Genomic DNA, 20,434 nt, shown 5'->3' on the forward strand with positions numbered 1-20,434 from the left:
CACTCTTAAGGACCCATGTGACTGCTCTTCTCCTCTTTCTCTAGTCCTAATGATGTCTTTCACTTTGCAACACATCAGACACCTGTTTTAATGTAATTGGACTTGACTTCTACTGTGTCATCATTAAGCCCTTTTATTTTGACATTCATGTCTTACTAAAAAAAGGATCATGTGCAGATTTCTGGACTAAGTTTTTGATAAAAAAGGACCTGTGTTCTCATCAAAGTCGGGCAGGAACAAACAAAACCTCAAGCCAAAATAATGTAATATTATTGATCACATTAACTGCAGAATAATCTTATGGATCTGCTAACAGGATAAGGTACATTGCTACAAGGAATGTAAGGATAATTAAAATCTTCCATATAGCAAATGGTCTTTTGCTTTCCAGTGGTCATGAATCTATTCTGACTGAATACTAAATAGAATTCTAATTTGAAGTGGCTAAAAGATACTGGGTACAGTGGAAACCTAAAAACTCAGGGTAGATTTAGGGGAAAGTATGAATAGCTTATGAAAATAATTAGGTGGGATAGTGATGCTCTATATATTCTTTAAAAGTAGAGAATGTGTGTAATTTGAAAATCCTGCCACTGTTAAATAATTTGCAGAAGCACTACAAAGTAGTTGCTGTCTCTAGATATCTGTTGATAAAAATGTTTTCAAAAGGTATATGAGAAATTGCCATGATTGTAGGAGCAAAGCACCCTGCATACCTGATTTTATTTTTATTCTGTAAAATATTTTTGAAAATTTAAAATGCTCTTTCCTTTCTAATGTCAGCAATAAAAACTTGTGCCAGGGTTCTCAAATGGCCTCCTTAAGTATCGTTGAAAATTTTACTAGTAATTAGTAAACTGAGTTTTTCAAGGCTTGACTCTGCAGAACCAAGGCTTCACATTGAGATTTTTTGAATGAATTTTGTTTTATTATTATAAAATTATTAAACACCAGGTAGTATTTCTGTTCCCTTTTTCCTTCCCCCCTCTTTTTCTCTTTTTATATATCAACTGCTTACATTGTTCAAATCAATGTTTAGATCTCTTTGACATTTAATTCTTTCTCTTTAAGGAGATGTAAGTTTGTGTTACTACTGAAGGAGCCAATAATTTCTTATCCTCAGCCTGAGATACCATGGTCATGTCTTTCCAGCCACTCACACTGATGAACACAGAACAACATACTGAGACAGGTTGGGGAAAATGGGAAAGAATGGCCTTGGTTTTTAATTTAGTACCCTCTTTTTACTCAGGTGTGTGAGATAGGGTTCTCTCACTTTTTCCTTTCACTGCAATTTCTTTTGTATCTGAATCCTCATCTAATGAAATCAACATGCTTGAATGAAAAATCTTGGTTAAAAAGTGGGTATTTAAAATAATCTAGATCCCTATCCCACAAAATGCAACCATATCCTTGCTTAATTAAAAATTCAGGGATTATTAATATTGTAATTTAATTTAATTTAATTTTATTTTATTTTTTCTGGTTTTTATTAAACTGCAATTAAAAAAATCACTTGCTGGTACAAGAGTTTGATTTTTGGAACTAGTGAAATAATCAGTTTCTAATTTTAGAATATATGAACATGAGTCAAAGAGAGCTGAGCTTGCTAAATATGTGTCAAAGTCAAGGCATTATTGTGTATGTTCCCAGCTCCAGGTTATGAATTTGAAAACTGTGTCTGGATAGCTTTTCATTTAATATGATAGTACAGAATTATTTTATTTTTAGCTATTCCCAAAATTAGTAAGTTCATTGTTTGTATACTTTTCAATGTCAAACCGAATTCCTGAGGATAAACGTTTTGCCTTTTAGGAATATGAAACAAAAGAAGTTGTGTCAAACAGCATTTTATTGTCTTAAACAGGACACTGAGTCCCATTAGGGTTTCTGCCTGGAAGTGGCCCCCTCCCTGCATGTGAGAAATAGCATATTGACTGAGCTGCTGTGTTCTCAGGGATTCCCTGAAGTCTTCAGCTGTTATGCTGTGGCAAGGAAAAACCCAAATTGCCCCACAGCCCAGTACTCAACTCAATGAACCGTGTGTGGTGGAAGACCTGAGGCTCACGCTCATCAAAGCCACAGTGTGCTTATTACTCATGATAATGTCCTCTGTAAAAGGATGGCAGTTCTTGGAGGCCAAACTCTTTTCTGGTTTCTAACATTCTGAATAATTTTGAAACTATGCTTTCACAAGATATTAACTAGCCTAAAATTACATATTGTTAATAATACCCATTAAAAGTGTAGAGCTGGTATCTCCAGATTATCAGTCTTGATGGTGATCATTCTAAATGGTTAACTGTGCATTAGGTAACATTTTTTTGAGAGACAAAGATCTTTTGCTTAACTTTGATGTACCACCTTTTATTCTCTCTTTGAAACAAGAAACAGTTAAAAGAAAATTGCATACAAATAAACTGAATTGAAATACCTAATTTTTCTGTGGAACTTGTAGGAAGGCTGAATTTTTTTTGGGAGTGTAGGTAGGAATTACTGGCTGGGATTTTTTTTCCTGCCTCCAGCTCAACCAATGGAGGTGATACATGGTATTGTTAAAGAAGGAAGGACTAATGATGTTTGGATTTTTATTGTGGTTTGCTTTGGTCAAATATGGATTTCTTGAAATTTTCAGAAAAGCAGAAAAACTTTTAGAGAAAACAAGTGCTATGCCTCATTTGTCACTTTGAGATCTTCTTACCTACCACTCTATATGTAATGGAAACACAATCTTTCTGAACCAAATTTTTGTAACTACTAGTAAGAGATGAGACTTGTTTATCCTCAGACTACTTCTTTCCACTGTGAAGTACCTTTCTGCATCATGGTTTTCTTCAACAGAGACAGGCTAAGTTTATCAGCAATAAAAATACATTAATGTAAAATTTGAGGGGAATGAGAGGGCCTATAAATCTCAAGGGTATCAATATATTCACAACATACTAAATGGCACAATGTCATCTGCTGGGGTTTTCTCTCACTTCTTATTTATTGTCCCACTAATTAGAACATAAGATCTATACAAAGTGTGATTGTTGAAAGGATGAAGAGAACCCCTTGATAGAACACTTGAAATTTTCATTTTTCGATGCTCCATTAAGCATCCTGTTTGTTTCTCAGTCATAAGGACACTAAAGCTGTATCTGGTTGTAAGTTTATTTTACACTTAGAATCACAGAATCATTAAGGTCTGTCTTTATTTCAATTCTGGTCTGCCAACATTTTCAAATATATCATAAAAATAAATAAAACACCCAATATTTACAAGTACATTTTTGTGAAAAAAATCACAAACCCCTATGTTGTTTTAATAAATAAACCTACAAAAAAGCTTCTCTCATATAGAATCTTTAGAGGAAATAGTGAAGTGTCTGTAACGGCAACCTCGTATCCTAATTTTCATGGGGTTTTTTATAGCAGGTAATACTACCACTATATCCAATATGACATTTTTAGACATGAAGTACTGGGCTTTATAGGAAGGAGTATGTGTCAGAGGTTAATAGAGATCTTTCAAATACTGAAAAAACACAGCTTTTTTCAATTCTGTCTTCATCTTGGCATCCTGCTTAATATGTTTGACACCAATTCTTGGATATGATGATATCCATATGGATATGATGTGCTGTTGCACAAGTCACATTACATCTAGATTTGGGAAGAATTAAAAAGGGTTCTAGGCCATCAAAGTGTTTTCTGTGACAGTTCATGTGAAAAGATTGTAGATGAATGTGAATTTTGAATGTTCCCCAAATCTCCCTTGATAACACAGTGATTTTCTCTGACTGTCAATGTTGGAGCTAGAGAGATACAAGGCAGCTTCTAACCTAAATGCCGAAGGTATAGTTTTGTTTCTATTTAAACTACAGGGATGTCACTTCCTCCCCCTACCCCCCATCTTGAAAATGATAGAATGTATACCTTTCTCTATAGGAGTTAGAAATTGCTTTTGTGTGAGTGTGGGGGTGGGATGGGGGGGCGGGGAGGAAGAGGGATCACAGGAATGGGGAAGAGGTGAAAAGTAACATGTAGCATCCTTTTCCCAGGAAGTTGGAAAATAGTTTTCTCTTGTCTTAAGAAATCTGGAATTTGGATCTGCAGTTCTAAGGTTCTTCTCTCACTTTTGTGTGATAGTGGCTCAGTTGAATGATGAACACTACTGCAGAGAGAAATCAGGAACATCGTATTTTAAATATATTTTAATGTTTGCATGAGCAGCTTATTATTAAAATTATTTCTTATGTGTGGGAACTGAAGGTTTGTTATTTTTATTTCCTTATTAATTTTATTTCTCTATTTTCTAGGACTTTTCATTTTAATGGTAAATTTTTGATTTAATATTGTGTTTCCTATAACGATAACAAAATTCATTTTGTAAAGGTTATTATTAACATTCCTTTCTGTTTACCAAATTTACAGGGGGGTAAATGGAAGCACAGAAAGCAGTTTCACCTGTAGTGTTTGTTTTTTAAAAATATATTACTTGTTGCTATTACAGTTGAGTGTAAAGGTTATAATCCAGATTAAGATTTTTGTTTTGATAGTTGACATTGTTAGAATTCGTAGTAAGAAGTAACCTCTGCCTTGAAGATTTTAATCCAAATTCAGGGGCAGGGGTGGTGTAGAATTCAAAGGTAGAGAGAAGTGCACAACAAGGACAAAATGCTTGTGGGGCCCTGAAGGTTAACTTCTACTTTCTAATTCTTTAGATAATACTAATCTTGTCCAGATAAAATTGTTTTAGTTCAGTCTTATTGCATATGGTCTGTTATATTGTTTAACAGTACTTTAGGGATGGATGTAATGGGTGAAATCCATGGTACCTCTAGACTGGCATTCAGGCTGTAAGCAGATGTTCACAGGAGAAAGCGCAATATGATACTTCCCACAACTACTCTCCCATCCTCCAATTATTTTCAACTCAAGTATTTCCTAAGCTTTTGCCCAGTGTCTTCTGGGAACTTTGTAAGCCTTTTCATCTTCAACATCCTTTGGCAGGAAATCCCTCAAGTAACAACAACCTGTTATATGGAGAACATCCTCCATTTTCACTTGGAATGCAGTTAGGTTACGTCAAATAGTATTTTTTTCTGAATTGGTTACTCACTGAAATTTAGATTTATGAAACTTAGTCAGGAAATACTGGATACTGTTAGATATTATCAAGTTTCTCACTGTAGAAAAGCTTGTTCACAGTCTTGGTTTTTTTAAAAAAAGTTTTTTTATCATCTGTAAAAAAGAAATCATCTTTGAGGCTGATAACAATTGTTTGTCGGCCTTTAACCTTGTTTTGCCCTCTTTCAGATAAGGTCATTGCAAAAGCCTGAGAAAAACATCTCTTAAAAATTTCTGGATGTCATGCAATTCTTTGCCTTCTATTTATCTGTGTTCAGATGGAAAGATAGTACCTGACAGCAAAGTTGAATGTTAGTGGTTTGGACTTTTTATCTCATGGTTGACACGTTCTTGCTGTAGAAATTTTATTTTTACAGTTAATTTTTTTTCCTGTCTTGTCATTTACACTATAGGGAAAACATTTTTGGTTGGGTTTATTTCCCTTGAGAGCCAGGGATAGGTGGGAATAGAAATATAAGGCCAGAAACCTTTTATACCCACTTTTGAAGGCAATGTCATTATAAACAGTTATCCATCCTTACTTCATGTACCTCCATATAGTGGGATATAATGCTATTGTTCTGATTCAGAGTTAAAATGTTTACATTCACAAAAGTATTTAAAAGTGTTTAAATACTTTTCCTGACTGTACCAAACCAGTTGTGCCTTGTAAATGTCAGGCGTTCAAAAAGTTTAATGATGGGGAATGTGGAAATCACCAGTTACATTCTCGTGAGCTTGTTATACACATGCAAATTGAGTAGTTGCAAAGAGGCTTTTTAATAGACTCCCTGTTTCCTCTCATTGAAGATTACAGAATGTACTAAGGCATGATTTCACATGCAGCTGTTTGAATAAATTTAGCATCATATATAAGTCACCTTAGTAGCAAAGAGTGAAACTGTGGTTTATGAGTTTAGATGAAAACAAACCAAATCTTGTTAAAAACAAGAAGGTTTGAGGGAAAAAAAGTTAGGAAATGTTACAATTTTGGTAATTTGCACCTTATGGTGACTGGAAAGTAGGCATTCCTACGCATGTGAGTTACTTGTTCCAAATGCATAAAAGCACAATATAGCTTCCACAGTACACCTTATCCCTTCAGTGCCTTGGCAGCTGCCCAGTATTTCTTGTTCAGTAGACAACCCAGCACTTCTTCAAAATAAACAATTTAATATCTACACCCGATTTGAAAGGGCCTATTTCTTCATGATCTCTTCCCACTGGAGAAGCTACATGCTTTACAAAGATTAAAAGCTGTGCTATAACAGCACTGACAAAATATCGTTACATCTGTTCTAAAGATAGGGATTTGGAATATGAAGAACTGCCTACGAATGTGGAGTAAGTAATCTGCAGTATTCAGAAACTAACTATCCAGTATTTCTAGTACTTCAATAGTACAAAACATAATACAAATCCTGTTCAAATCAACTTTTTTGCAGTTGGGAATACTCTGTTTCTACTAACCTATCTTCAGAGTTCAGAGCTAAGCGCTGCCAAAATTGAGGGAGGTACCTGTGGAGATCTTTGAAGGGTGTGGGTGTGACTGATATTAGGTGCCCCATTATCGCACAGGAGCTCAGAATCTCATTTTACAAAACTACAATGTCAATAATGAACAATCTTGGGATTTATACCCAGTATAAAAATTTCGGATTGGATGAATAATTTTAGGCAAATCTATAAATAACTAAAAAATATCATCTTAAAAGAAATGTCAAGGAATTGTAGTGATCAACAGTGCTATCATTTTGTAAAAAGATCTTTCTTTGAATAGTAAATGCAAATTAGTAGTAGATTCTGTCCCTCTCATATATTAAGAATTTGCACAAGAAAGAGTATTTTATGCACTTACTTTTTCTTAAATGCAATTAAATGATGACTGCCAGGTTAATCCTTAAGTACATCTTTGCCTCTTAAGAAAACTATTTTGCTTTTCCAAGGATTTATTTTCCTGGACCATTACCTGATAAATAGCAACTTTTTTCAGTAATGCTTAATGATACGGGACCCATCTGGCATTATATCAGGATGTGCAGCTGTCTATTAATTACTGAAAACTCCTCCACAGATCAAATGAAACCATCCACCAAAGATCTGATTGAACAGATTCCTTTTTCTTTCTTCTATAGCACAAAATACAAAGAAGGAGTTAATAATTCATATGTAGTTATGACGTTAGTCATGGATACTAAAGTTCCCAGCAACATGAAGGTTGATGGCATTAATGGTTTCTGTTCTTCAGTTGTCCTGATTTTTATTCTTGAAATAATGTAGTGGTTTCTCTTTTCAATTGTCCTTCCAACTTTATGGGATGTAACTTTTTTTTCTTTAAGGGTAACAATGCATACAGTTTTGCTTATGTTCTTGGATTTTGTATCTTCATCTGTGCCTGGTGGAGGTTAAGTGCTGCAGGTCCGTGTTGTCAGGGCCACCCTGGACACAGCATGAGTGTGCCTTCTCCATGGGCACTCAGTGGGGTGCAGCACTGATAAGCACATGGTCATGGCCATACGTATCAGCACAGATAGAACCACTCAGCATTCAAGGCAAGCCCAAACAGCTCTGTTTGCATCTCATGTCCTCGTACAGCTGATCAGGATGAAGGTCTGTTATTGGGACATACTTATGTTGACGGCCCCTCCAGGAGTTGGACTGAAGTCTCAGCAGTTGTGTGTCCAGCAGCTGGACTCTGGTTTCCTCATTTGTGTGAGTGTGCATGTGTGCACATGGACACCCACATTCAGTTTGGATCTCTTCATGGCCAGGCTTAGAGACGCATCCCATCCAACCCTGGCTGGTGCAAATTGGCCATAACCTGGACCCTCTGGTAGCTGCCTTCTCCAGGTGCCTCACTCCCAGCGCATGGCTCCCAGGGACTCAGACTGCTCACTGGCTAGCTTGTCTTGATGCTCATTGTCAAATACACAAAGACTTGGTCCTTGGTGCAAAAATGGGATTGGGTGTTCAATTTCAGAGAGAAGCTGGCACATCTGTAAGCTGTCTGGCCCCAGTTGCTTTGGCATAGAACAGACAGCCCCTTTCCCAGGAATAGAGTAAGATGCGCAGTTTAATAAGCAGACAGAACATACTCTGGGGTTCTGGCACAGGGCATAGTCAGACAAGGGAACCAACCACCTGCTTTCACCCTTTATCCCTCTATTTTACCATACTTGCTTCTCTGCAAACCACCTTATCTGTCTTTTGCCCCACTTTTGCTTCCTCTCTGGTACATCCTGAGCTAAGTCTCATCCCAGCCCAAAGTGCTCTTCCCTGGTACCCCATGCCCCATGGCAGTAACCCTGCAGTCTGTAAGGTGCAGTGGGGAGCCTCTCCCATCAATTCCTCAGGGAGGGGCCAGGTGGGGACTCCCTTTCTCTGACTGGGCAGTTGGGGTATCACCTCTCCCATTGTGACTCTGTGCTCCTCTGTGTCTGTGTCTGTGAATGTGTGTAGAAATTAATTACATTACCTGTATGGTTCTACTGTTACTCTGAAAAAGGCACTTTGAGCAGTTTCTTCATTGTTTTACGTACACTAAATGATAAATCTTCTTTAAAAACATGTATTAAGAAAAATGTATATGAAAGGAAGATATTTTTAAAAAAATGTACTGAAAAAATAAAATATTTTGTAGGAAGCACAGCAGTAGTAAATGAAGTATTGTCTCATAACTGTAATGGGAGATCGCTAGTAAGAAAATGGCCCTACGAGCTATGTATTGGGAAGAGATCTAAAAAATAGTTCTTTGTGTTGAGATTTCACTATATAGTTTTAGTAAGCATTTTATGGAAATGTATTCGATGTTTTACAAGCTGTTGTGGCTGTGTTATTGCTCATCTCATTAAAAAACGTGGGGTAAATGTCTTTCTGGCTTTGACAGCACCCCTGAACTGGCATTGACAGAGATCTTGTCAAGGCAAATAGCCTCTGCAGTCCCACTCCAGACTTGTACACTTTGTAATAAATTTTTGTACACTTCTAGAGGTCAGACATCCAAGGAATGCTGGAGGCCAAATGTGGTCTGACTCCACCAATTATTTAGCTGTTTAAATGAGCTGTCCTGAATAAATAACTGAGCCTGGGCATTTGAAAAATGAGTGCACGGTAGCTGGAGCTGAAGACTTGGCAGAAGTACTTGTGCAGCGGGCTAGAATCACAGGCAGGTAATTGGTTCATATAGCAGTATTTTTTCTGGTCTCACAGAGGGAGCAGGTCTCAGTCTGTACATTTTACCAATTTTCCATGCCTTGATATTCTAATTTTTGGAAGAAATTGTACACTGTGAAAAGTCTATTGCTGATTCTAGCAAATACTGATTTTAATGTATTACTTAACTAAAGTAAAATTTTTATCAATCTGGTATAAGAGCAAAAATATTTGTTGCAAAAATGGGGTTGGGTGTTAAATTTCTGAGAGAAGCTGGGAAGAGTGAGTTAGTGGTAAACCATATGCTTAGTTTATACAGACTGTGTAGCTGCTTTGTTTTCTGTGTTCCCTGTTCAGCCTTTTTTTTTTTTTTTTTTTTTTTTTGCAAGTGATGAAAACTTGAGCACTGAAGGAGGTGGGGAAAGAAGAACTTCTCTAATTAATTCTGTAGTACGTAACAATGCCTTCATTTAGTGTAAAGAAACTACAGGCACTCACTAATTTTAATAAACTGTATTGCCTTGAGGGATCAAAAACTAAAAAAAAGATTCCAAAGTTTGTCTATAATAATGCTAGATTTAAACCCCAAAAATCCTTGTTATTGCTGCTGGGTTGATGCTTGAGGGTCCTCAGTAATGCAGATGAGGTTTGTCATTCCAGAACAAAAACTGTAGTATGTTCCAGCTGGTGAGTTGCACCTTGTGCCCTAGAATGATGAAACTGCTTCCCTGTCCACTGCCCGTGAGGAGCTGGTGGTAGTAAATTTGCTATTTAAAAGGGTCACCATCCATATACAGAGCCATCCTCAACATCCCACTGTCACTTGAGTGGATGCAGCCTTCCGAGCTCTGTGTGTGGAGGGAGAGATGCTGCTCAAGCAGACTCTGCTTCCCCAGCAGCTTGCCCTGTTTCTTGGCAGCCTGGGGAACTCCCTCACCTCCCTGGAACCCCAGTTACGTGTGGTGGCCTGCTGCAATGGGCAACTATAGACCTGAAATGGGCTCATCACTGCATTGCATCTTCAGCTTTCCCTAGAGAAGCTGGGAACAGGCTGTGGAACTAAAAGTTAAGATCTTGCAGTTATTTTCTTAGCTAATGTTTTAGAAAGAAATTCAAGGTCTTGTCAGCTTGTGTAGTGATATGATGAACAATGAAATTCCTACCAACTTTGCAGAAATACTGCAGCTTTGTAGAAAAATATGCTGATTAATGTTTCTCTCTATGTATGAAGCTTGAAGATAACAATAAATATGCATATTTGCACATCTATGTCTGTTCCTTAGGAAACTGGAGCTATTGTTGATAAGGTACTCTCTGTTGAAATCCTTGTAATTGTCTAACCACCATTCTTAAATGAAAATGATTTTTTAAACTGGGAAGAGTTAATTTTAAATTTTGTCTGAAACTCAGCACAGAAAAGCTGTTAGGTATTCAACAGTAAATGAAAGCTCTGAAGCAATGTGAGGTAGAAGACAAGCATGGTGAGTAGAAATAAAAAGACTGAATATGACCACACAAATCTTTATTAAGGTAATTACCTTAACTGTACCTGCCGAACTTCAATATATAATATAAATTTTCTGAAGAAAATGGCTTTTTTTTCCAAAAATTCAGAAACAGCATTAAAGGTCATAAATCTTGTAAATTATATAGCGTACATTGCATTAATTTTGAAATTCTGTCTCTAAGACAAGAAAAAAATGAAAGTAAAAATGCCCTCTTTGTGAAGTAACTTTAGTAACAGGAAAAATATGCTTCTGGAGAAAATCCTAAAATTCAGGTATCAAAAGAGAAACAAGAAGTCCTTCAGATTATAACAACAATTAATGATAAAATTGGTTTTAACAAAATGCTGTTTAAAATAAGTCAAGTAATAGTGTTTTTTCATTAGTTAAAGAAGAAAATCCTTGAGAGCAACAATTTCTGATTTTAAAATAATCTGAGTAGATGACTTGTTTTGCATGGAAGTCACCTTTACACTGGAACAGAGAATAGCTGATGTGGAGGCAATTACCTAATACCCCAAGAATGTGAGGTTTTGAAATGACAGCTGCACAATGTGGTAGAACGCGTCTACAGTCTGTTGCCTGAAAAGGCCCCTTTAATTTCTCATAGAGTTTGTGTGGAAATTTTTGTTTCTTACTTGGGAACAGCTGACGTTTCTAGTCAATTCTGAAAAGAAATTTTAACTACATTGGTGAAATAAAGGCTTTTTTAATAGAGTTTGTGAACTGTACGCCCTTGAAGTTCTCTGTCTTCTGCTTTGTCTCAGAAGCTTGAAAATCCTTATGCTTTCAAATATATGTATGGTGGAACCGTACATGATTGGCGAAATGTCTTAGCAATCTCAAATTGTGATTTTATAGCAATAAATAATATATTTAATTTTTCTATGAAGATCTGAGGTAAAATGTCAGATCCTGCTGAGACCAATGTCAACTTTCTCGTTGACCTCCTACAGCTGAGGATTTAAAAAGGTGTTTGAGAGGAAGTCTTTAGAATTACAAAGAATTGTTAAAAATATTCTGTAATTTTAACCCATTAGTCACATGCTTAAATTGGTTGGACCAGTGATTTTCTACACACTTCCAGTACGTGTAATATGAACACTGTAATGGTTCTACAGAGCAAGTGCTGTATTTCATCATATCCTATTTAACAGGACTGAATTTTCCTTCTTTTTGTCTATCTGAAGAACACTATGCAGGCTGCAGGGCAAATATCCCTTTCTCGTGCTTTTTGTGCCTTTTATAATATTAAGAATTTCATCATAATCCTGCATCCCAGTGCTCTGCGTGAACACGGGCCAGACTTTATACAGCAGGCAGGAACATTTCCTGAAGTAAATAATGGCAAGGAAAACCACATGCAGGATGTATGCTTGGGTTCTCTGCACCTTTTATAGTCCTAGACTGAGTAAATTGGTGCCCGGGGGGTTTCCTCATATTGTTCTATTATGTTTCACAGACTTCTCTATTTTTAAATGAATTTATATTTCTTTTTCAATTAGCTGGTATTTGGGATGAAACTGTTCTCTTTCTTTGTATTTGTATTTTACTAGCAGAATTGTGAGTTTAGACAGCCTTGTTACTGTTTTCTTCAGATTCTGCTATCTTTAAAAAAAATTTTATAGAAATATAGCATATTCATCTTATTTATGCATATGTAGTCTAGGAATCTAATGCAATCATAAAGAATTATAGGAAATTTAATCTATGTTTGAAACCATCTATTTGGGAGGGGAAAAAGAAATAGAAAAGAAAAAGAATTACTTCTAACGTGATTTACAAAGTCACGTAAGCACACTTCAATTTAAAGTCAGCAATTCACCTGTTTGTTATGATACTTTACAGCTCCGTTACTTTTTCGACTATGCCTTTTTCTCACAGTTTCACCAGAATTTCTTTGAGAATATCTTTAGCAAGAATTCCAAAGGTCAAAAGAGTATTTAAAATAATTCTTCATTTCATTATTTCTACATAAAAAGAGAAAATGAAAGTATGTTTTTCTCATGTTCTGGTTTTCTGTGTGTAGTTGAGTTTGTCACATCTTTACATTCCTTCTCACTCTATACTACTTTTTGTTTTCCAGTTTTAATGTATAATCATGAATTTTGAAGTGGTATCCATACGGTAATAGTTGAGAGACTTGTTGGCTTATTCTCCTTAGAAAATTTAGGCCAAATCTAAAATTATCACCTGGTCACTTATTAAACAGTGCTAGAACACAAGAACAATCTATGTACCACAAAAATCTGCAATAAAGGAGAAAATGAAAGTGGCAAAAGGACTCTTTTCATATACAGGCTGCTAACACACCTATGATCTGTGACCTTTTTCTCAGCATAATTTATTCTGGCCATAATGCTGTGCATTTAAGTGTCTAATGCCTATTGATTTTGATACAGGAAGTTATGTACCTAAACTGGAGGAGAGAATCAAAATCTCCAGTGCCTTGAATGGCAGTCAGTATTTTAATTTTCCATGAGAACAGTCTGAAGAGAGTTCAAAAAAAGGTATTAGTTTTCAGAAGCAGTCAAATGGAAATGAAAAATTAATTTGCCTATTTGCTTCTCTTTTTTTTCACCTCTATCCTGTGACTGCTGAATGTAAACTAAGCCCCTATTTAAGTTCAATAAAGTAGCTTATCTGCTCTGTTGATAAATATTGCACAGGTTTTTAGGTAGGTCTTTATGCCACTCTCAGTACCACAACATACAGAAAATCTAAAATATTCTGTGGATTCTGATATGTTATGCCTGCTCCCTACCATGCTGACCAATACTATGCCATTATCTTAATTTGTTTTCTTGGTTGTATTAATTCACCTGGGTCTACCTATGTCAATCTCTTTTCCTTAGAGTCTAAGGACTTGGAGATAGGGATCAAGTTTGTTGTTGCTGTTTTGTTCCGCAGCTAACAGAGTAGATATATGGTTCCTAAAGTGTGTAGTAATACAGAATACAAAGATTCTTATAACAGTGGGAGGCCCTTGAAGATGCTAAATGTTGACAATTGTCATTTTAAATTTGAAAAAACCACATATATTTACTCTTCTATAACTTTTGATTATTTACTCAATTCTTCACCCAATTTACAGGTGTTCCTTTAATATTTTAATATATTCATTACTATTCATAAATTAGCTTTCAAACTGATTGCCTGAAAAATAATTTTGAAAATTGAACTGAATGGGTGTTATTACTTCCATCAGAATGAAAGAGATGAAGGTAACTGAAGAGATCATTATGTAACAGTTTAATGCAGGATCACATACCACCAGGAACATTATGAACATTTTAAGTAACCTAATTGATCTGTTGTGTATGACATCCAATGAGCAGGAAATCTGTTTCAGGTTTTGGCCATCACTATCTTTAAAATGGCATCTAGGCCAAATTGCCCTGGCTCCAAATTATGCAAGCTTCTTGTCTAAGCTCAGAGAGCAAGGAGAGTAATCAACCAGTGTTTTTTTCAGTGGTGTTCTCAGTGTCCAGTGACCAAGATCACTTGCATGTTAATCTGTCTAAAGTTTTTCATCCCTTTTCTACTTATAAAACCATCTCTTAGTCATGCTTTACTTCAAGACAGTAATGGAAACATGATACAGTCTAAAGGACTTCATTCAAGATGTGCTATTACTACTTGACGGAATTTTTTTTTATATTTACTTTTGTCCGTGATATCTCCTTCTGTCAAATATTACTTGAATCTAGCCCAGGTATTCCTGTTTCATTCCTGTGTATATCACATAAAGCACTACCTAAAGTTTTGCTAAACTCAAGATATATGAAACCTGCAGCTTTTAGTTTCAACCTGTATCTGATTAGTTATTTCACCAAAGAAAGTCAAAATAATCTGGCAAGATTTTAAGCTATTTTGGCTGTTTATTATAATTTTGTCCTTTAGAGTCTTGGTTAGTGATCTGCTTTTCATACTGGAGTTAAGCTGTCTCCTTCTTCTTTTTACATATTGGCGTTGTCTGCCCTCTCCAGTACCCTGTGCTCTCACTAGTATTCTGCAGTTCATGAAAAAAATCGCTTAAGTATTATTCCAGATAGTGATGTGACAGACAAAAGCACATTAGGGTATATTTCACTTGCTCCTGACGATTCTCTACCAAGTATTTCCACTGTCATTATTTGGCCACTGTTTTTAAATGGTTCAATACTTAATAATATGACAATACTTCTATTATATTTATATTAAATGGGAAAAGATAATATCCTGTTATTATTTTGAAAAATGTCAAACAGTACTTTAAAGTTTTTCAGCAGGCTTTGAAATAGTTACTACAACTGGGAAAATTATTAACAAGCTTCTACAAAAACTATGAATTATATTTTTGTCTACAAAAGCTTTTCTTTTTTGTCATAGTGACTTCAAAGTATTAGGATTGACAAGCTATAAAACTTACAGTGCCAGTGATGGAGAGATTTCACGTACATATTTTGTGTGTACCTGGGGTGCTGCAAATGTTAGGAACAACTTTTGGCCTATATAACATGGTTCATAAAATATTCCCCAAACTAGGATTTTCAGTCCTTGATACTGTTTACTAGGAAAATAAGGAGATAGGTTCACTACGTGCTGGTTTTGTATGTGTGTGTGGGTGTGGTCTTTGGTTTGGAGACAACCATGTGAACAGTGTATTGTGTAGTTAACGCAAGAGGTATTTATGTATTTCTTTTGTAAGAAGGAGTATCCATAAAAAATGTCTTCATTTGGCTAGAGAATGTGTTTAGAGCTTTAAAGCTATGATGACTTTTAAATTGCTCAGATGGGAGTTCCTACTTTTCACTGTACTGAAGCAGAATTTTAAAATATTGCTAATAATCTGTTAAATTTCTCATGATGCTGATATCTGCAAGAGCCATCTATTTAAACGTTATTCAACATCGCCAACAAATATTCTCCAAACCAAATCTGGTTTACACCCTGTGATGCATATTTACTCTGAACTGTGATGAACTTAAACCATTTCTCAACACTGGTTAGTGAAGATTTAGCAGGTTGAAGATATTTTAGGTTTTACTCTGAAAAGTTATTCTATTTTAGCTTCAGTTCTGCAGAAAAGAATAATAACATTGTATTGTTAAAACAAAGTAGATAAGTAATGAAACAATGTGGACCAGGTTTGGCCTTTATCTGAAAGTTGTGCTGCTCTGAAAGAAGGTAGCAATAGTGTATCTCAGGCATTTTTTTACTACACTGCCAAGTGTCAGTTTCCCACTGGAAACCTGTCCCTCCTGCAGCATCCTGCAGCATGTGAGTCCTTACACTTCCCACCAAACCCGTGTGCCTGAGGCAGCAGGCTCCAGCTTACAGTAGCATCTGGCAGGCTCAGGTACGCAGTAGCAGGGATCTGAAAGGGCAGCTAGCTTCAGAGTATGTGCAGTTACCTTTCCGTCACATTCAGTCCCCTTTATTGGAAGTACTCTCTTTGATTCTGGGCTAAGTTCTTCAAGTTTCTTTGTTGGAACTGAACAAAATAGAGAAATATTTTCATGGCCAAACATGGAAAAGTGTTGTTACTTTTGAACACAATAAATAGTAGACGATTAAGACAAACTGTGAGAAGAAAATCCAGGGAAACCTGGAACCACCTGATATTGATCAGACTTATAGAATAATATTCTAAAAGTGATGTTTGAAGTTAGATCACGAATAATATGACTGCGCAATCTCTTACTGCTGTGTATTGTACCATTTACAAAGCCACTGCATTCATTACAAATTTAGTGCCAAGGTGTATCAAATTGCTGGAGCGTGAAAAAATTTTTAAAAACGGGTTTGTATAAGCCTAACTATAGCAACTCTGCAGAATCCGTAATGACAGACCTGAAAGATTATACAATTATTCACTGCCTTACTCTCAACTTAGACTTGTAGCAATTTATCTGCCCATTTTATTTCCTTTTGATGGATTGCCTAATGAATTAAAATGTTTTTCATCTTAGCATCCACTTACTTTTATTTAAGACCCCAAACCACTGGTGCAATTCAAGTAACTGGGGTATTGCTTATTAAAAAACAGCCCAAAACTTGAAAGCAAAACCAATTAGGTCAAGAAGTTATCTCAAGTGCACTCTGAAACCTATTAAAATCATTTCTTGAGCGACTGATGATATACTTTGTGTTACTTGTTTATTTTCCTTTTTATGTTTACCTTTAATGTTCTAAAAAGGTGTAAGTGCAATCTTTAAAGTGGCAATTTCTCTCTCTTGCATGTGCACTGTCTCTCACACATCTATATATCATAGCAGTTTTTTTACATTGTTTTATTTATCTTGGTTTTCCAGGATTTTTTCACCCATATTTGAGGGAGGGAATAGAATTCACCCGATCATCTGATATCTTTAACCCCCTGGCTCTGCAAGTCCTAACAGCCTTCATTACCAGATTTTAATTTCACACTAGTCTGATCTCCAGCACAGAAATAAAGCATTTGAGTTTTAGTAGCTCTTTGTGACTGTGATCTTATTCTTATATGAAAAACTTGAAATGAGAAGTTGTTTCATTAGTTTTAACTATCTTTTATTATTTAAATAGCTAAAATATAAAACAATTGAGCTTATCAAATTTCTATTAGTCATTCCTTTGTCCAACTGACCAGTTAATTTCTGTGGTTTTCCCCTTTAAATTGTTCTGCTTTTGATAGAACAGCAGTCTCACATGTTTGTAGACAGTATTAAGTACAGTAACTCAGAGGGTCTGTAGAAATTACTGGAATATAAATTATAATTTAAAAAAATTATGCCATTGATTCATAATGTTGTTTTATTCAGTCTTTCTGCTATATGCGATAGATCCGTTATTTTTGTTTTGTTTTGTTTCCTTTTTACTGTTTGAAGCCAAATTTACTTGTCTATTCCTAATAATAAATTTACAGTCTTGAAAATGTGATAGGGTGGTGGGAAGGAAGATGAGGGGATACTAAGGAAATTTAGTCTCTAATCACAATTCTGTGCCAGAGTTAAGGAGGGAACTGTGTCCTTCACTCTCACTTTAAGTGCTTTGCAATGCAGCAAAGGCAGCATCTACTTTTTATTCATTTTATCAACAGCTTTTTAGTATGCTTTCTCAGGGAGGAAATAAATGTGTTTTGCAAATTAGGCCCATAGTTTGTGTCATGTCTCTTTCAGGCTCTGTAAACTCTATTTAAAAAGTGGTAGCTTATCTCTCAGCGGCAGAACTGCTCTTAGCAGTTCAATACAGCTGTAGTTTCCCAAAGTGAGTAAGACATATATAAGTAAGACGTAGCATGATACCTGACATCCTGGCTTAGTCACTGGAGGTTTAGGCAGGAGAAATCTTCAGTGATGAAACTAAAGCTGTTAAGCCTCAAGTGAAAAGTCATAATTTTTGTGTACTGAAGTCCTGTACATCCTCAAGTTGGAAAAACCATCAGCACTAGAATTATGGGACCACTCACTGCCTCTGGTTACAAGTTAAATGAAATTTTTGGAGTTATTAAAAAAGTACAGTGGCTGTAATCTGAGTCTTACCTTGTCCTAGAGGAACAACAGCAATGGCCATTGTATACATTCTAATGCAATAAAATTGTAAAAAGATATTCAGGAAACAATGTTTTAATTGGTCTGTGTGTTTCCCTGCTGAGAGATTAATATAGCGTCAAGTGCAGTAGTGGATTTCAAATGATGTCAAACATTTTTAGAATTAACATTTTAGTATTAGCATTTTACTGCCAGGAGAGGTATAACTAGATAAGCTTCCAAATGCCAGCTGATTTACTGCAGAGTCCATGTGAGGGGTTCCCTCACCCGTGTACACAAAAGAGTTCACAGAGTACTCTTTACAACCTGTCCTGTAAGAAAAGAATTAGTGGCCATTTCATGTTTCCACAGCTATTGAGGCTAGGAAATGACACTTCCAGGATGAAAGAGTTTAATAAATAGGTTCTCTGTGTCATTGCCCTCTTACACATGTGTTCACATTGTCTCCTATTCATAATTGTTGTTGCTGTTCATAGAATTATCTTGAAATGTTCATCAATTTTGTACATTTTACTTATTTCCTTGAAATGTGTAAATGATTACCTAGTTAACGAGGGAAACAACTGGTAATTGAATTTCATTGTGTCATATTTTCTTTTGCTTTGACTCGTAAATCAAAAAGCCTTTCGTTACTATAGTTTTTTGAATTTCTGTAGTTTTCATGTCCCTGTTTGGGATATTTTTCTCTCTGTAATAGAATTGTGTGCAGTAGACATTATTTAAAAAATAAAACAAACCCAATACTGATGCAGACAAATTTTCACCAGTGACTACTTGCTAATTTCAAAAGGTACAATGATAATATTTTGGGCATAATACTTTTAATTCTTTTCCTTTTCTTATCTTTGCCTTTTTTTATCTGTATCTATATAGAATTAATAACTTTTTTCTTAGGACACCATGATGCATACAGTTTCTTAATAGCCCTATATTGCTTTTAGCTCTGCAACCAGGGATGCTGATATTGCAGTGAAACAGAGATATGTGTCCATGATCTTCTGAAAAAGAATTTTCTACTCTCACTGAGGAATTGCATAAAATATTTGGTTTCAGCAGACAAATTCTGAGAACTTCATCACATTTCAAATTTATCTATACAATCGTTTAAACAGCTGGACATGCAGATAGATTTATTTATTTATTTGTTTGTTTATTTATTATCTGGCCCCAAGGCTAGGGTTAATCAGTAAGACAATAATCATGATTAAAAAAAAAAACAAACCAAAACCAAATAAAAACCAAACACTTTAAAAACAAACTGTTTTTTAAAAAGCTAGAAGAGTAATGAAAAGAAATGTTCAAATTATTAATTAAAAGAGAGCAAAATCAACATGAAGACACCAATGAAATCTAGTGTAGCTAACTGAGGTATGATTTGTTAAACATGTGGGGAAAGTGAAGATACTTGTTCTTCACATGCTTTTTGTTGTTGTTAGAAGAATTAGCTGATAAATTCAGAGCTTGCTTTTCTGAAACTCTTCTTTTAGAGGATCTGTCAAAATGCTTTCATGATCGTCTCTGACTTTCCTTTCACCTCCTCCCCACGTCACGCCGTAGTTCTAAGTAGGAACTATCTGATAGTTTCATGCTATATTCTAATAAATTCTAATCCGTAAAATAATGTCCTGTATTTGGCATTATATTTTGAGATACCCTCGGTGAATTCTTTTCTGTGTCTCTCTCACGTATGTTTAGAAAACACTTTCTGACCTTTGTTTCACCACCAAATTCCTCTCCCTCCTGCATTCCTTTCCCCTGTCACACATCTGACTGTCGAGCAAGGCTAGATCGCACAACCTGTCTTGGAGCTCCCCCTGCTGTAGGATGCCGCTAAGATTTGTTCTGCCTGGTTATCTACAACAAATAATACAGCCTTGTCAAAAACCTTTTTCTTTGAAATTTACCTCTCTTTTACAGGCGTTCAGGCTGAGTCAGATCAAAGAATTTGTTCCACTTAACGCATAGGAATGATTTTCTAAAGGATATAGGTGGAACTGTTGCAGTCAATGCAAGATTTCAGTGAAGATTTCAGTGAAGATTTCAAGAAGTTCTTTTACTAAGCTGAATTCATTAGGATCCTGAACTCTTTACTTTTTACGATATGTAAATGCTGTATGCTTATAATTTAAAACGAAGTGTGGTTAAAACATA

General features: G+C 35.6%; 1 protein-coding gene across 1 annotated transcript in view; it reads left to right on the forward strand.

The window, feature by feature from the left end:
- The window catches only part of PDE4D (phosphodiesterase 4D), a 558,454-nt gene that overhangs the window by 323,346 nt on the left and 214,674 nt on the right, over positions 1–20,434 (forward strand). The gene's annotated exons all lie outside the window — the stretch shown is intronic.

Source organism: Corvus brachyrhynchos, unplaced genomic scaffold (assembly GCF_000691975.1).
Source record: "Corvus brachyrhynchos isolate BGI_N302 unplaced genomic scaffold, ASM69197v1 scaffold310, whole genome shotgun sequence".
NCBI classification, from domain to species: domain Eukaryota; kingdom Metazoa; phylum Chordata; class Aves; order Passeriformes; family Corvidae; genus Corvus; species Corvus brachyrhynchos.